Source organism: Pleurodeles waltl, chromosome 6 (genome assembly GCF_031143425.1).
Source record: "Pleurodeles waltl isolate 20211129_DDA chromosome 6, aPleWal1.hap1.20221129, whole genome shotgun sequence".
Lineage (NCBI taxonomy): Eukaryota > Metazoa > Chordata > Amphibia > Caudata > Salamandridae > Pleurodeles > Pleurodeles waltl.
Genome location: NC_090445.1, coordinates 229,284,394 through 229,301,620, shown reverse-complemented (window position 1 = coordinate 229,301,620; position 17,227 = coordinate 229,284,394).

Below are 17,227 nucleotides of genomic sequence, written 5' to 3'. Positions count from 1 at the left end.
CAGTAAGGCTTAACTTAGAAGGCAATGTGTAAAGTATTTATGCAATAATCATGCAATAACACAGTAGTGCACCACAAAAATACACCACACACTGTTTAGAAAAATATATAATAATTATCTGGTTAGATGCAGGTCAAAACGATCAAGATTCAATAAGTATATGTTGAGATATCACTGTAAAAATGATATAAAGTGTCTTTACTCGTTTAAAAAGCAACAAGTGTCTCTTGTAAGCACAAAGTACCTGGTTTGCATTCAAATTCTCTGCAAGCGACCGCAGAGGAGGAGTTGCGTGGAAAACGGGGAGGTGTGCGTTGATTTTTCCAGCGCACACAGATGATGTGTCTTTGAGTTTTCACGCAGGGCAGACTTTGCATCAATTCCCGGCGCGGAGACTGGGATCCTCTTCGGGTTGCGGGGTTTTCGGGGACGATGCGTTGAAATCCTGGGAGTGCAGGATGAAGTCACAGGAGCGTCGTTGATCCGGTTGGTGATTCATGGAAATTTCTGCCGCACGGCAGGCGCTGCGTCGATTCCTCTCAGGAAGTCAGGCTGCATCATTCCGGCTCAGCTTTGCGGCGATCCAGTGGCCCGTGCGTCGAATTTCTGATCGCAATACTGGTGCTGCGTCGATCTCCTCATTAGGAAGGCGGTCTGCGTCGTTCCGCTTCGGAGTGCAGTAATTTTCTCACCACAAGGCAGGCTGTCTGTTGTTTCTTGCAGCCTGTGCATCGATTTTTGCCGCACAAGGAGTTCTTTTGCAGAGATGACGTCTTTTTGGTCATGAGACTTCAGGGAACAGGAGGCAAGCTCTATTCAAGCCCTTAGAGAGCAGTTCTCAGCACAGCCAGAAGACAGCAAGGCAGCAGGGCAACAGCAGGGCAGCAGTCCTTTGCAGAAAAACAGTCAGGTGAGTTCTTTGGGCAGCCAGGCAGTTCTTCTTGGCAGGTTGCAGGTTCAGGGATTCTTCACCAGTGGTATCTTGTCCAAAAGTGTCTTGTGAAGAAGAAGTGTCTGAGTTGGTAGGGTCAGAGACCCTGTTTAAATACCCAAGTGTGCCTTTGCAGTGGGGGAGACTTCAAAGAGTGGCTTAGAAGTGCACATGGTCCCCTTTCAGTTCCATCATGCCTGCCAGGGTCCCAGTAGGGTGTGTGTCAGTCCTTTGTGTGAGGGCAGGCTACTGTCCTTTGACATGTAAGTGTCAGGCCCTCCACCCTCCCAGCCCAGGAAGACCCATTCAATATGCAGATTTTTGCAAGTGTGACTGAGCATCCTATGTTTGGGGTTTGTCTGAGTGGAATGCACAAGGGAGCTGTCAACTAACCCAGCCAGATGTCGATTGTAAGGCACAGAAGGATTTAAGTGTAGAGAAATGCTCACTTTCTAAAAGTGGCATTTCTAGAATAGCAATATTAAATCCAACCTCACCAATAAGCAGGATTTTCTAATACCATTCTGGCCGTACTAAATATGGCCTGGCTACTCCTTTCAGATCAGAATCTACCACTCAAACAGTGTATGAGGGTAGCCCTAATGCTATCATATGAAAGGAGCAGGCCTCACAGCAGGGTAAAACGAATTTAGGAGTTTTACACTACCAGGACATATAGTGCACACATGTTCATGTCCTGCCTTTTACCTACACAGCACCCTGCCCTATGGGCTACCTAGGGCCTACCTTGGGGGTGACTTATATGTAGAAAAAGGGGAGTTTAAGGCTTGGCAATAACTTTTAAATACCAAGACGAAGTGGCAGTGGAAATGCACACACAGGCCCTGCAATGGCAGGCCTGAGACATGGTTAAGGGGCTACTTATGTGGGTGGCACAACCAGTGCTGCAGCCCACTAGTGGCATTTAATTTACAGGCCCTGGGCACATGTAGTGCACTTGACTAGAGACTTACCAGCAAAAATGAAGTCAGAAAAAGAGAAGGAGGAATGCAAAATGTTTGGGGGTGACCCTGCAGAAAGGCCATTTCCAACTGTAGCAAAGTGTATTTCGGTATTTATAGCATTGGAAGGAGCACCCTCTAATGGTTATAGAAGCCATAGATTATCTCATCACATCACCACTTCAGATACAAGCAACACAGTAGCTAGCCGACTGCACTTTTTTGGCAATAAACATTTTCCTTTCCTTGCCTGTCATCTGCAGATTAGGTAAACATTGGTTTCTCGAAAATTATCCTTTCCCGGTGTTGAGGATGAGTGAGACTGTGCCAGCCTTTGGAAGATTCTATATCTGCGTCAGAGAGGAAAAACCCAATGATTTTTTGTTGTGATATGCAACAGTTTGGTTATTTTACTACTTTCACGGATGTGTCAGAAAATCATCATTAAAATGTTTTAAAAGTACGCTGTACTCAGTGGGGTAGACTGTGTAATCAGTACTGTGCATTGTATCAGCAGCAGAGGCTTTGGCGTACACCTTGAAAGGCTGAGAAAGACTGACTTTAAAAGGGCTTTGATGGGGCAAAGGCAGCGACAGTAGCAGCCCTTCACAAGTCTAGAAATACATTTTATTTAGTCTTCGACATGCATACTACCCTTATAGTAGCATCTTATGAACCACTACCAGGATCACAAGCTTTCTTCTGCATCATCTTAATGGGGTCAGATACTTTTGGATGGCTTCACATTTATTTAAGCACTTTTCTTCTTCTCTGTTCTAGGGTTCTTCCAAGGGTTGTGTTATGTTCCCAGAGTACTGCAGAAGCCTAGATGGTGATCGTCACTGAGTCTTATCTGAGTGTGTGGTTGCATCAACACTCTTAACTTTATGGTTTAGTGTGACTTCCTTTCAACAGTCAAGAACCTTTTGAAAAATTAAAAGTTACATTTTCAACATTGACCTCCATGAGTGTTGTAGGATTTCACCCAAAAATCTTGTTAATTTCTTATTACTCTTGCTCTCTGGGAACTCATTCCTTTGCCTCAAGCTTTTGCGTAAACTGAGTCTCTGGCTCAGCTATACAACTCACAGGTGACATGAGTGAAATTAGTTCAATGCACCCACGCTTGAATGTGAAAAACATGTTTTTGTAGTACCACAGAACTCCACCTAGTACATAGTTAAAGTAGCATCAATGCTTTTGGGTTAATAACAGTACCTAAACAGGCATCCAGGGACACTATGGTGATCAGAAACAAACCTTTTCCATTTTCTTCGAAGACACACACAAAATATGCTAAGAAAAAAGCCCTTTAACTAAAAAGCATGTTTATTTCAACAGGTACACCGTGTTGCTCAACACATCTAAAATAACAACACACAATACAATTACAAAAGCACAACTGCACATTACAATTAATGAAAGTAAAATGAACATTTCTCCCATGTTTAAAATGCAATTTAATGTAATTTAAAATCCTAACGCCCTAGAGCATAATTCTGTGGATTAATCTAGGAGAGCATCAAGAGTAGAGTAACTTGAAACTAGATTTTCGTAGGGAGAATGAGCGCACTGTAAATCTTGTTTACAGCCAAACGCTGTAATCATCAGGAGTCCAACAGGCTGTGTTGCCTGTGAAGGCAAACATGCATTCAGCATCAGCATTAACTCCTCCTGGGCCTAAGTTAGATATCAGCTTTCAAAAGAAAACGCAATACAGCAGAATCTCTGGTAAGCTGAATCTTCTATGGCAGAATCATGTGCGGAAATCTGGGGCAAAGGACCTCTCTTGACAAGCGATCATGTGGCAGTGCTTATTTACTGTATCTTACCTGAGATGCAGGTTGCAGTGTCAATTTAGGAATGTTGGATTTACCAGTAAGCGTCAAGATAGTAATCTAAGATGCATTAATATAACCACATAAGGCAAAAGTATGACATTGCAAACTACACTGTTTCGGGTATTGTACTTTGACCTTGAAATTGAGATAGCAAGATACTTGTTCGAGGCTGATGTTGCATTGGGTGGTTTGTTGATGTTTATATCTAAATTACTTGACTCTTTCACAGTTCTTGGAAAGACAAGGACAGATGACATCTGCGCCAAAGGCAGGCATTTTCATGATTTTGCAAAAATACAGAAAATGGAGCCTGGCCCTACCTAGAATGAAGTTGGGCCTTGTGTCATTATAGGTCAGAGCTCCAACTGAAGTATAGCAGGATGTCACTGGGGACTTTTTTTTATTCAGAATTGGCTTGGAGAGATCAGTGTTTTAACTAGAACCTGCACTGAAGTCTTGTGTTTGCTGACTCTTTCAGGCAATTTTTGTTTACTAAATTCAGGTTACCAGAGCTTTCATCAACGTACAATCATAATTTTCAGTAGGGTTCCACAAGGGGTTAAGTACATCCTTTTACTAATGTTTGACCCACAATCTCCTCTGAAATGTATCCCTGAGGTGGAGACCCTGCACCTGTCTATCTGTGGTGGGATGTGTCTTAGGACATGCCTGTACACCAAAGAGTAAGAGCTAAATTCCTAATAATCAATGCCTCTCCTGAGTTCCCAATTAATTACAGAGTACCTGCTTATTTTCCTAGCTCCTTTACTGGAACAGTCATCAGACTTGATTGTTCCACTTTCAGGACATTTGCCCTCTGGGCTAGGGCCTTCAGGCCTACTCATGCCACTATGTTAGAATGCCGGATGGGGTGAGATAGATTGGCAGCATAATGGAGGTTTTTTGATCTACCAAATATGTTTGTTAGTAAGGAATATGCTGTCTATGAAAGATTAGAGAGGCAGCACAGACAGACTATCAAATATAAATTCCTTCTTAAATTGAACATGTCTTGCTTCAGTCTTCATTACTCCTTAGCAAAACAACTTTAGGATAGTATGTTATGTTAGGTTACTTGTAGACTCATTTACAATACAGCCAACCTTCAGTCTTGCCACTGAAGTCTAAGACATTAATTTATTGAAGAAACTGAAAGCCTTTTCTCACCTCACTCCTCCATATAGCTCACACATTTCCTTCCATTTGGTGAATCCTGTATATGTTTGGCAGCTAAATATCCAATAACGTTTAGGCCACATAGAGAAAGACCTGCTGCAGACCAGGCAGTATTACGCCTCTTGGTTCCTTCCATCATTGACAACTTGAGAGAACTTCTAGTCAGGAATCTACCAATTATCATTTTGACTCACTTGTGTGACACTTAATAAAACACATCTACACCAAATCGTATGTCCTCTATCATTATGAGTATATAATTGTGAGTGTGTATGCATTAGCCAGTCAATTTCATATTCATACCTGTATTGCAGGAAGGGAATCCCACGCACTGTAGTGTATGAAGTAAGTCACAATGTACACCATTTCGGTTTTCCTGGCACATGCCACTTTAGTCTTTAGTTAACAGTGTCAATGACTACAGACACCACATCACCAATCACATGAGTCAGACTTACACTATGCAGTGAAGATAACAGCATCAGTGAACAGTACCTCATAGTCACTGGAAGTATAGGCGGATCAGCTGGTTCCTGGAGTTGACATTCTCCCCCTCTTCATCCTCACCATCACTCTCATCCCCTCTCAAGAGGTTGCAGGTCTCGTTGGAAAGCACCCTCCTCCTCTAGAAGTGGGATAGCCTTCCTCACAGCCAAGTTGTGCAGCAGGCCACCACTATTCTACACACCTTCTCAGGGCCATAGCACAGGGATCCCCCAGAGAGATGGAGGCAACCAAATCTAGCCTTCAGGAGACCTAAAGTGCACACAATCACCCTCCTAGTATGTCCATGGTCCTCATTATAATTCCTCTCTGCATCTGTCCTGGGATTCCTCACAGGTGTCAGGAGCCATTGCAAGTTGGGGTACCCAGAATCATCTGCAAAAGTGGGTGAAAGAGGACTTTAACAAACTGCCATTACTTGCATACAGCCTGGGTGTCAGCTATGTACTGATCCAGTGTCATACACACTCACCTATGAGTAAACCTCAGTCTCCTTGTAGTTGTTCCATCATGTGTGGCACACTGCTGTTCCTCAGGACAAAGGAATCATGGACTGATCCTGGAAACCTGGCATTTACATGTGATATGTACTGGTGAGCAGTACACACCAATTGTATGTTCATGGAGTGGAAGTTCTTTCGATTCCTGTACACCTGTTTGTTTTCTCTTGGGGGTATGAGAGCTATGTGAGTTCCATCAATGGCACCTTTCACATGGGGGATGTTAGCAAAGGCCTAAAATCCAGACTTGATGGCAGGTAGTTCAGCCCTTTGGGGAAACTGGACATGTGTTGGACGAATGCATCCAGGACTTTTGACAGGATGAGGCTAACCATTGGCTGTGAGAACCCTGCACCCATGCCCACTGTCACCTGAAATGAGCCTGTAGCCAAAAAATGTAGTACAGATAGCACTTGCACTTCAGTAGGGATGGCATGCTGATTCTGATTAGCCGGTCTAAGTACATGATCTAGTAAGGCACATAGGTTATGGATTGGTGCACGATTGAGTCTGTAGGTGACGGGATGTCCATCCATGGTTTCCAAATCAACAAGAGGTCTGTACACAGATGGGGCCCTCCCCCGCCACATGGGTCTGTACCTATGGGGATGAAAGAACACATATTAGGGTCACACATGCACATGCAAAACAGGTTGTAAATGTATTAATGGATGTGCAGTACACAGGTTAAACACTCAGACGCTATATATTATGTACAATGTTAGGAACATGTGTGCAGAGTCAACTCTGTTATAATGGCATACCAGTGTGGACACATTTCATAAGATGGGTGCATGTGAGGGTCAGTCACTCATGTGAGCATGCGACTAAGGGTTGAGGTTTGGAGGCCCTGAATGGGGCCCCTGGCCAGGATATATATACGTGGTGTTAGCAAGATGGCAGCCTCCTGCCATCAGGTCTGAGGGAGCGGAAGTGACATCATTCCGCTGGCGGTAGTTGTCATGGCAGAAGGCGGTGTTCACCGCTGTGCACCAACTCATTGGATTAAATGGGTGTCATTGGGTAACCTGGGCCTATCATGATTGCTGCCAGCGGTGACGGTGCACACCGCCGCTGAAAGTACACCATGTCATCACACCCATGACACCTGACTCCTCATTACTGTGGAAGCAAGTACTCCACTGAGTGTGCTGCTGTGTCCTGACTCTGGTCACTGAAATGGCGCGAGTCAGGAGCTCGAGAAGCTGGTGGACGGAGTCCTACCCCTGTATGCCAAGTTATATGGGCAACCAGAGTAGCAGGTGAGTTGGCAGATGTCTTTCTTGGATGCGTGTGATGGGGACAGATGCCTGTATGCATGTGTGTTCGATTTGTAACTGCACAGCCATAGATTGTGTGGCATGTACTGTTTGTGAGTTGGTAACATGACTTTTTGAAATGTCCGTTCCATAGGGGACGACATGTCATCTGTATAAGATGCCCACATCCTGACGTCTGTTTCTCTGCTCTGTGTGTCCCATACAGGTCAGCGCCCATCAGAAGAGAGGACTGTGGCAAGCCATCGCCAAGGAGGTGCTGACCCTGGGGATCTCCAACCGGCAGAGCACCCACTGCAGGAAGCGGTGGGAGGACCTGAGGCACTGGGCAAGGAAGACCTGCGAGGCCCAACTGAGGAAGGCCTCCCAACGAGGAAGGAGTGCCCCTCGTACCATGACCCCCCTAATGGCCCGCATTCTGGCAGTGGCCTATCCGGATTTGGATGGGTGCTTGAAGGCAGCACAGCAGCCACAAGGGGGTGAGTACCAACACTGTTTAATACTACTTTGATGGATGTGTTTGGGTGCTGTGATATGTATGCCGTCTAGTGCCAGGCACTCTGACAGGTGTGTTCCTGCAGTCCTGCCCCCCATAGACACGGAAATGGTGCGGGGCAGGTGTGGACGGTCCAAAAGTGCCCATTGGGGTTCACCTTCCTGTACTCTTGGATGTTTTGTGGGCCCATGGACTAATGGGGGCATTGGCTGGGCATGGTCTCTCATGTGTGTAATCCACACAGTTTCTCAGGTCCGTGTTTCATGTGGGTAATGGGGTGTATTCTGGGGTAGTGGCCACTTGTCAGGGGGCATAGTCATGACTATTGTTGTAGGTGCTGCGTGTAATTGTGTGACCTGGATGGGAGTGTTTGTGAACCAGGAATGTACATTCATTCTGGTATTTACAGATTTCTCTCATGTTTTGTATCCCCACCCCTGTGCTCTTGTGTCATTTGTGTACATCAGTATCTTCTGGTGAGGGAGCAGTGGCACCGGCGAATGGGGATGCAGCAGCCCACGGTTCCAAGGAGGCAGAGTTGGCAGAGGCCAAGGGGACCAGTGGGTTGGAGGGCGAGGGGAGTACCACGGGGGAGGCAACTACCACTGGTGGTAGTGACTCTGATACCTCCTCCGATGGCAGCTCCCTGGTGGTGGCGGACCCTAGTGGCCCCACCCACACTTTGTCATCTTCCGCCACACCCATGCCATCTCCACCCTCCCAGTTGCTCCCCACCCAGTTGTCCGTGCCCGCTCACCCAGGAGGATGGGCGTCTCCTTCGCCCCAGTCACCTCATCCCCTGCCCCAGTCAGCCCTGCTGCCCTCACAGAGGAGGCTATTGACCTCCTGAGGACCAGCTCTGTAGGGCAGACAACCATTGTGAATGCCATCCAGAGGCTAGCATCCCAGATGCAGCAATGGAATGCCTACCTGGAAGGCATTCACAGTGCCATGTCTGGTCTACAGAGATCTTTTCAAGCTCTGGCCCCCTCTTTGACGGCCGCCAGTGTCCCTGGTCTTTCCATCCCCCCTCCAACCACCTCTACCCCTTCCAGCACCCCACTCCCCTCACCCATCCCAAGCACACATCCAGACAGCCATACACACACATCAACACACAAGAAGCACACAGAAAAACACAAGCACCACACTTCCCACCACAGACATACAGACACCCAACATACAATGGCACACACAACAACATCCACTTCCCCCAGTGTGTCCACCTCTCCCACCTCCATGTCTGTCACCTCAACATGCACACCCACAACCACTGCACCCTCAGTCACTGCTGCTGCCCCCATTCTTGCAGTCACCACAACATCTGACATCCAGTCATCCACCCCAGGCACCACACCTGTACTCACCACCAGTGGCGGCCGGCAGCTTTAGGAGGGAGGGGGGCGGGCGGGAAGCACACGCACACACACTCATTCTTTCACATACAGACATGCACGCACGCACATTCATTAACAACACTCATGCCATTCAAACATGCACGCATGCACCAAACATTCATTTTAAAACATCACACACACACTCATTCTTTCACACACGCATGCACGCACATCCATTAACACTCATAACATTCAAACATGCACGCGCACACCAAACATTCAATTTAAAAGATCACACACTCATTCTTTCACACACACATGCACGCACATCCATTAACAACACTCATAACACTCAAACATGCACGCACACCAAACATTCAATTTAAAACATCAAACACACACTTACCTTCAGCCTCCAGGTCCCAGGAGGGTTGGGACTGCTGCCTTCCCTCATTGGCTGACCTTAGGTTAGTCAGCCAATGAGGGAAGGCAGCAGTCCCAGCCTCGTCACAGAGTGGGATGGGGTCAGTGAGACTGCTGACCCCACCCCACTCTGTGACGAGGTGTCACTGATTGACACTCGCCCTGGGTGCTTCAGGGCTTAAATCTGAAGCGCCCAGGGCGAGTGTCATGGGTGATGCTTTCCTCGTCACCCAGGGGAGGGCCTTGAGGCACCTTTGCTGAGCCGAGGAGGTCACGCCCATAGGAGCTGTGGCCTCCTCAGCCCAGCAAAGTTCAGCTCAGGCAGCCAGGAGTCTGCGCAAATCGTGCATGGCTTACTCCTGGCTGTCTGAGCTGAAAATGAAGAGTGTCTGTCAGGCTGGCCTTTGTTCAGCCTGACAGACACTCTTCATGAGGGGCAAAAGGTGGGAGGGTGTGGCCCATCCGCCCTAAAGGATGGGCTGCCACTGCTCACCACAACTACATTGACTGACACATGCAGCACACTCACCAGACCTGTAGACACCCAGACAACATCCATGTGCACTGGCAGCCTGTCTTGTCCCACTGTGTCCACCCCCCTCCTCCCAAAACACTCAAACATTCACAGACACCCACACAACACACATCCACCACACATCAGCATACTGTACAGGCACCTGCATCCATGTCTGGCACACCTACACCTGGTAGAAGCACTCCCTTAACTCCCACTTCCACACCTTCCTCCAAATCCAACCCAACTGCCCCTAAGAAACTTTTCCTCTCCCGTGCTGACCTGTTTGAACCCACTGGCCCACCCCGTCTCATCCCTAAACGTGCACGTCTCCTTGCCAAGTCCACTCCTTCTTCGTCCAAGCCCACCCCAGTCTGCCCTTCCCATTCCTGAGCCCCTTCCCCATGGAGGAAAAAGACCCATGTTGCCCCAGGTCCCTCTGCCACCCCGGTCCAAGCCCACTCCCCCACCTTCCAAGGGCGAGTCCAAACCACCTCTACCTCCCAAACGTAAGCTCAAACCACCACATTTCAGATGTAAGTCCCCACCCCTCCACCTCCTGCCCCTGTTCTCTGAGGTGCCTGGCTGCCCGATTGATGTCCCTTTACAGTGGAGTACCCTGTGTACATGTGAGAGACACATCCGGCCTATTTGGGCCCTTCAGGGTATTCAGTATGGACTGGCCAGTAGCCTTTTTTGGACATTACATTGTTAAATTTACATTAAAGTTTGAGTACCCAGTGGTGCTGTTGGCACAATATGGTGACGTTGTTCATCGTTTCATTGTGGGGGGGTTGTGCGCACGTGTGTGTACTTTGGTGCCGGTCTTTGTTGCCTTCTGTCGGGTAAGTACATCTTGTTCTGGTGTGTATGGTGTGGGATGGTTTGAGGGGTTGGGAGTGTGTTGCTGGGTCGGTGGGGTGTGTGTGTAACTGTGCCCTTTCTTCCCATGTGAACTAGGTTGCAGTACTTACCGTCGTCGTCTTTGTCGCCGGTCACGGTCGTGGAGGTATGTGGCATGGAGCAGCACTGGCATTATTTGAAACTCTCCATGTCTACTTTGACGTGTTGTGTGTACCTCCAGTGAGTGTTTCATTTTATTTAGTTTGTTTCCACCACCTCCTCCTCCCCCGGAACTGATGGCGGTCTTGTGCTTCATTATTTGGTGGGCGGGTGGGGACATTCCGGCAACCCAGGCTCCGGCTCTTACTTGAAATTGACGCGCTCCCCCGCGGGACACGTATTGCTGCTTGAAATTGCCCGGGGCAGGACTTCATTTCCCGGCAACCCAGGCTCCGGCTCTTAGTTGAAACTGACGCGCTCCCCCACGGTATGCGTATTGCTGCTTGACATTGCCCAGGGAAGGACTTCATTTCCTGGCAACCCAGGCTCCGACATTTACTTGAAAATGACGCGCTCCCCCGCGGTATGAGCATTGCTGCTTGACATCGCCCGGGGCAGGACTTCATTTCCTGGCAACCCAGGCTCTGGCTCTTACTTGAAATTGATGCGCCGATCGAGGCCGGGCAAGGCCTAATAATTTGGCAGGAGGACTAAGTATCAAGTAAGAGACTGTGCCTTTATTCTTCTACTTGGTTGTTATTTATTATTCATTCTAGTATTATGGGGAAAAGAAAGGCTGATGACCTGCCTGTGCCTTTGAACGATACAAAAAAACAGAAAAAACTTCCTAGGAAATGAGCAAATACGGCTTTGGGATGTGGCCCAAAAACACTTGATGAGATTGATTTATTATTCGAGAAAGAAGAGGCCATCTTGAAAGGTGATATGAATACCAATGAGGGCTTGCTTACAAAGAAGGCTTTGATTCGAGCTAGGAAAATACCAGAGATTTTTACTAGAAAGAAGAGGGGGCAAATTCCAGATTTTGTTACTAAGGTTGACGGTGGGGAAGAATTGTCCAATACTAGAAATATTACTTTATCCCATCACAGGGAATTTTGTGTAGTGCTCCCAATTTCTCGTCCAGACGGGGGTAACTCCCGTAGAGGATGTAACAACCTTACCCCTTCCATTAAGTCCCGAGGTAAGGATGGTTCCAATATATTATGCACTAATCGGTTTGACCCCCTGGCTGAGGAAGGTGATTTACTTATGGATCATGCACAACCCTTGTCTGAGCCAGCCACTGAGGATGTTATTTCATCTAATATCCCTATTTTCACCAACGGTTTGGAGTCAACTGTTAGTGAAGCCAATATGGCTCTTATTCTACAGAGGGTTGATGAAGTCAGGAGTTTGGTCTTGCAACTAACAAAACTAATGAAGGGAAAAATGGCACACCAATGTGGATGTAAATGTCAACAGGGTGAGGTGGTGGAAAAGGGGGGTGATAAGTCTGTTGTGACTAAGCCAACTATATCTACTAACACCCCCTATGGGGGGTTAGCAAACTTGCCCCAGTGTGAGGGACTGCCTTTGCTTGGCATAGAGGACCATCAATCACATTTTACAAATAATCCTATGACAAGAGATGGGGATCTAACAGTATATTCACGAGTAGGGATTCCATGGAGAATCCTGTCTGTAATACTGCTCGCCCCGATGCCCCCCCAAATAGGCAAAGATCAAGGGGGTGCGAAGTTACCTCTAAAACAGTAGGTAAGGGGGCTGACATTTTTACCACAGCGAATAGGTTATTAGAACTCCCCACTATTATTGATTCTCCTTCTTGTAATGAACCTAGTGGTTCAGCACTTATGACAAAAAATTTAGGTACAAAGAGTGGAGATAATATTATCTTTATGATTGATGTTCCCAAGTTGCCACCAGGCTCATTTGAGGATCATGAATCTCGGATCAATAAGGTCATCCACTGGTTACGTTATCGACGGAACTGCCTTTTTGTTATTCGCTCGGATATTTCCGAAGCAAAGAGATGTAGTTCCCCGGCGTTTAATTCTAATATAATTTCTATCCAGTTTTTTTACAAGGTATTGGTGGAACAACGTATTGCTTTTGATTTACGTACTCGTCAGTATAGGGGGCTGAAAAAGGGAGGGATTACTCTTGCACTGAAACCCGCGGTCATAACCTGTATGACTAACTATAGCCCAGGAAGTATCTAACGGGGCTAATTCTGTGTATTTACATACAAATGGACCTATTGGGACTAGCAAGGAGGAGATGATTAGGGAGGATGCCAGTCCCCAGATATATGGAATTGAGCTAGACAACCATGGATTATCAATAATGACTTGGAATCTCGCTGGTCTTGTGAGGAAATTGGATGATCCAGATTGGATTGCATACATAAACACTCAAGATATCTGTCTATTCCAGGAAACTTGGGCAGAGGATAAAATTAACATAGACGGCTTCCTTTCATTTAATAGTCCTGATAAATCATCGGAGAAGGCGCTAGGCCGTGCCAAAGAAGGGCTTTTAATCCATCTAAACAAGAAATTGCAATGCGATTATAAGATTTTAGATATTGATTGTGTTGATTTAATGGGCTTGCAAATTACGTTTCAACAGAGTTTTAATATTATTTTTATTAATGTCTATGCTCGATCAGTCCCACGAGGATCTGAGTCCCAGATTTTAACATTATTATCAGACTTTTTAGATACTCTACAACCTTTGTCTGCTTTGATTATAGCGGGGAATCTGAATTGTACTTTTGAACCCTCTGCTTTGCTTAGTGGTTTAACAGTTGAGGAGGACGAATTATGGGGAATTCCACAGTTAGTCATCGTCACTGTTCTCGTTCACATGTGGCTCTCCAGTTGGCTTCTTTATGTTTAAAGTATGGCCTTAGGGCCTGTAATGGTCGTATGCCCTCTACTATAAACACTGTGCACACATTTAAATGAGGTAGGTCGACAAGTGCCATTGATTACTTTCTGGCGGATGTGAGATTATGGCCCCTGTTGAGGGATATGAGGGTGGATTTGAGATGCGAGAGTGATCACTATCCTCCGCTCCTCACCCTTTCAGGGGATGTTTTTAGGAGAACCGCCAACAACCAATACACAGTGGTCCCTTCTCCAAGCTTGAATAACAGCTTTATGAAGGTTGGGTGGCCAAAGGTGATGCCTAATCCTTATCTGTTATGTAAGATCTATCAATTGTTTATAGACAATTTAGCAGCCTATGAAGAACAGGATCTTAATGATATTCCTATTCTTAGTGTACATGATACCATGATTTCAAAAATGCAAAGTTTCTTTTACAAAAAAATTGGAGCAAGACCGCGGGGTGGAGATCTGGCAAGCAATGGATTGTTTGATGAAGCCTGTTCTAGGGCAAAGTCTGGATTAAAAAAAGCCATTATGATCAGGTTATCGGGGGAGATACAACAAGCTAGACGTGTTTATAAGGAGGCCATTTCACGAGCGAAAAAATTCTGGGAAGAATCCATCTGGCAGGAATTAGGGATCTTAATGATATTCCTATTCTTAGTGTACATGATACCATGATTTCAAAAATGCAAAGTTTCTTTTACAAAAAAATTGGAGCAAGACCGCGGGGTGGAGATCTGGCAAGCAATGGATGGTTTGATGAAGCCTGTTCTAGGGCAAAGTCTGGATTAAAAAAAGCCATTATGATCAGGTTTTCGGGGGAGATACAACAAGCTAGACGTGTTTATAAGGAGGCCATTTCACGAGCTAAAAAATTCTGGGAAGAATCCATCTGGCAGAAATTAGTGGATGCTTCGAAATTAAAGAACAATACGTTGTTCTGGGAATTGTTGTCTAAATGACAAAGAGGGGGCAGGAATAATAGCAAGAACCTATACAACCAGAAAGCTGGATGGACCATTTTTCCTGCCTTTAAGCCATATCTGGTATTCCGTTGGCTCCGGATATTTATGATGTGAAACAGGGCCATTTATCATCACTGGTTGTGAACCCTTCCACCAATTCATCAGGAGAGGGTCTTTATGACTCTGAGGATTACATTTATATTTCTATGGAAGAAACCCTCGATGCAATTAACTCTCTTAAACCAGGTAAAGCTTCATGACCGGATAAGATTCCAGGTGATATTTATAGATCTGAACCAGTTATATGGACCTGGTACATAAATTTACTTTAGAATAAAATCGCAAAAGGGGGTCAAATTCCGACCACGTGGAAGGGGGCTGAAATTGTTCCTATTTATAAAAAGGGTAATGTAAATCTTCCAACCAATTATAGACCGATTAGTCTTATAGATAATTAAAAAAAAAAAAATTGCAAAACAACTTTTAGGAAGACTAACAAGTTGGGTCATTGATCATCAGATCCTTTCTCCTCTCCAGGCGGGGTTTCGACCGAAAATCAGTACGGTTGACCAGGTTTTTAGGCTGGCTGTTTTACAATGGAAATACATAGTTCTTGCCAAGCAACCTTTGTATGTTGTTTTCGTAGATCTGCGATCTGCTTTTGATTTGGTCCCAAGAGAAAAATTATGGGAAGTGCTGTACAGAATAGGGACCCCAGTTAGTATAATTAAAATATTAAAGCGTTTGCATGAAGACACATACGCGCAAGTGAGATGGGGCAACCAAGGCGATCTGACTGAAAAAATCCCCATTTATAGGGGAGCTCGCCAGGGCTGTGTGATGGCTCCACTTTTGTTTTCCCTTTTTATTAACGAGGTGGTGCAGGACATGATTTCATGTCAGAATGATGCCCCCTCCTTAAATGCTCAGAAAATTCCCATTCTCCTTTTTGCTGATGATTCACTCCTCATCTCAAAGACCCCAATGGGCCTACAAATTCTTGTCGATAGATTCAACCTATTTTGTCAGAACTATGGTCTGGAGCTGAATTTTAACAAAACCAAATTGATGGTATTCCATCCTGGATCTTGTTAGAAATGTACTATTACACTGGATGGAGATCCCTTGAGTAAGGTTAGCTCAATTGATTATCTGGATGTGAGGCTATCAAGTAAATAACACTGGGAAGACCAGATTAGTAAAAGTGTGGGACTCCTACAACATAGAGCAGCAACTATACTGCGCTTTTATTACAGTACGACCACCAAAGCTGTATCCCCAGCGATTAAGATCTATGTGGCTAAGGCGCAGGGAGCTGCTGTCTGTGTGAAAAGGTATGGGGACCTTCCAATAGTAATAGATTAGCCATGGGTGTAGGAGGCTGGACTGGCTTGTAGTGAGTACCAAGGGGTACTTGCACCTTGCACCAGGCCCAGTTATCCCTTATTAGTGTATAGGGTGTCTAGCAGCTTAGGCTGATAGATAATGGTAGCTTAGCAGAGCAGCTTAGGCTGAACTAGGAGACTTGTGAAGCTACTACAGTACCACTTAGTGTCATATGCACAATATCATAAGAAAACACAATACACAGTTATACTAAAAATAAAGGTACTTTATTTTTATGACAATATGCCAAAGTATCTTAGAGTGTACCCTCAGTGAGAGGATAGGAAATATACACAAGATATATATACACAATAGCAAAAATATGCAGTATAGTCTTAGAAAACAGTGCAAACAATGTATAGTTACAATAGGATGCAATGGGGAAACATAGGGATAGGGGCAACACAAACCATATACTCCAAAAGTGGAATGCGAAACACGAATGGACCCCAAACCTATGTGACCTTGTAGAGGGTCGCTGGGACTATTAGAAAATAGTGAGAGTTAGAAAAATAACCCTCCCCAAGACCCTGAAAAGTGAGTGCAAAGTGCACTAAAGTTCCCCTAAGGACAAAATAGTCGTGTTAGAGGAATAATGCAGGAAAGACACAAACCAGCAATGCAACAACTGTGGATTTCCAATCTAGGGTACCTGTGGAACAAGGGGACCAAGTCCAAAAGTCACAAGCAAGTCGGAGATGGGCAGATGCCCAGGAAATGCCAGCTGCGGGTGCAAAGAAGCTTCGACTGGACAGAAGAAGCTGAGGTTTCTGCAGGAACGAAAAGGGCTAGAGACTTCCCCTTTGGTGGACGGATCCCTCTCGCCTTGGAGAGTCGTGCAGAAGTGTTTTCCCGCCGGAAGGACGCCAACAAGCCTTGCTAGGCGCAAATCGTGCGTTTGGCGTTTTTGGACGCTGCTGGGGCCCAGGAGGGACCAGGAGATCGCAAATTGGACCTGAAGAGAGAGGGGACGTCGAGCAAGACAAAGAGCCCTCACTGAAGCAGGTAGCACCCGGAGAAGTGCCAGAAACAGGCACTATGAGGATGCGTGAAACGGTGCTCGACGAAGTTGCACAAAGGAGTCCCACGTCGCCGGAGACCAACTTAGAAAGTCGTGCAATGCAGGTTAGAGTGCCGTGGACCCAGGCTTG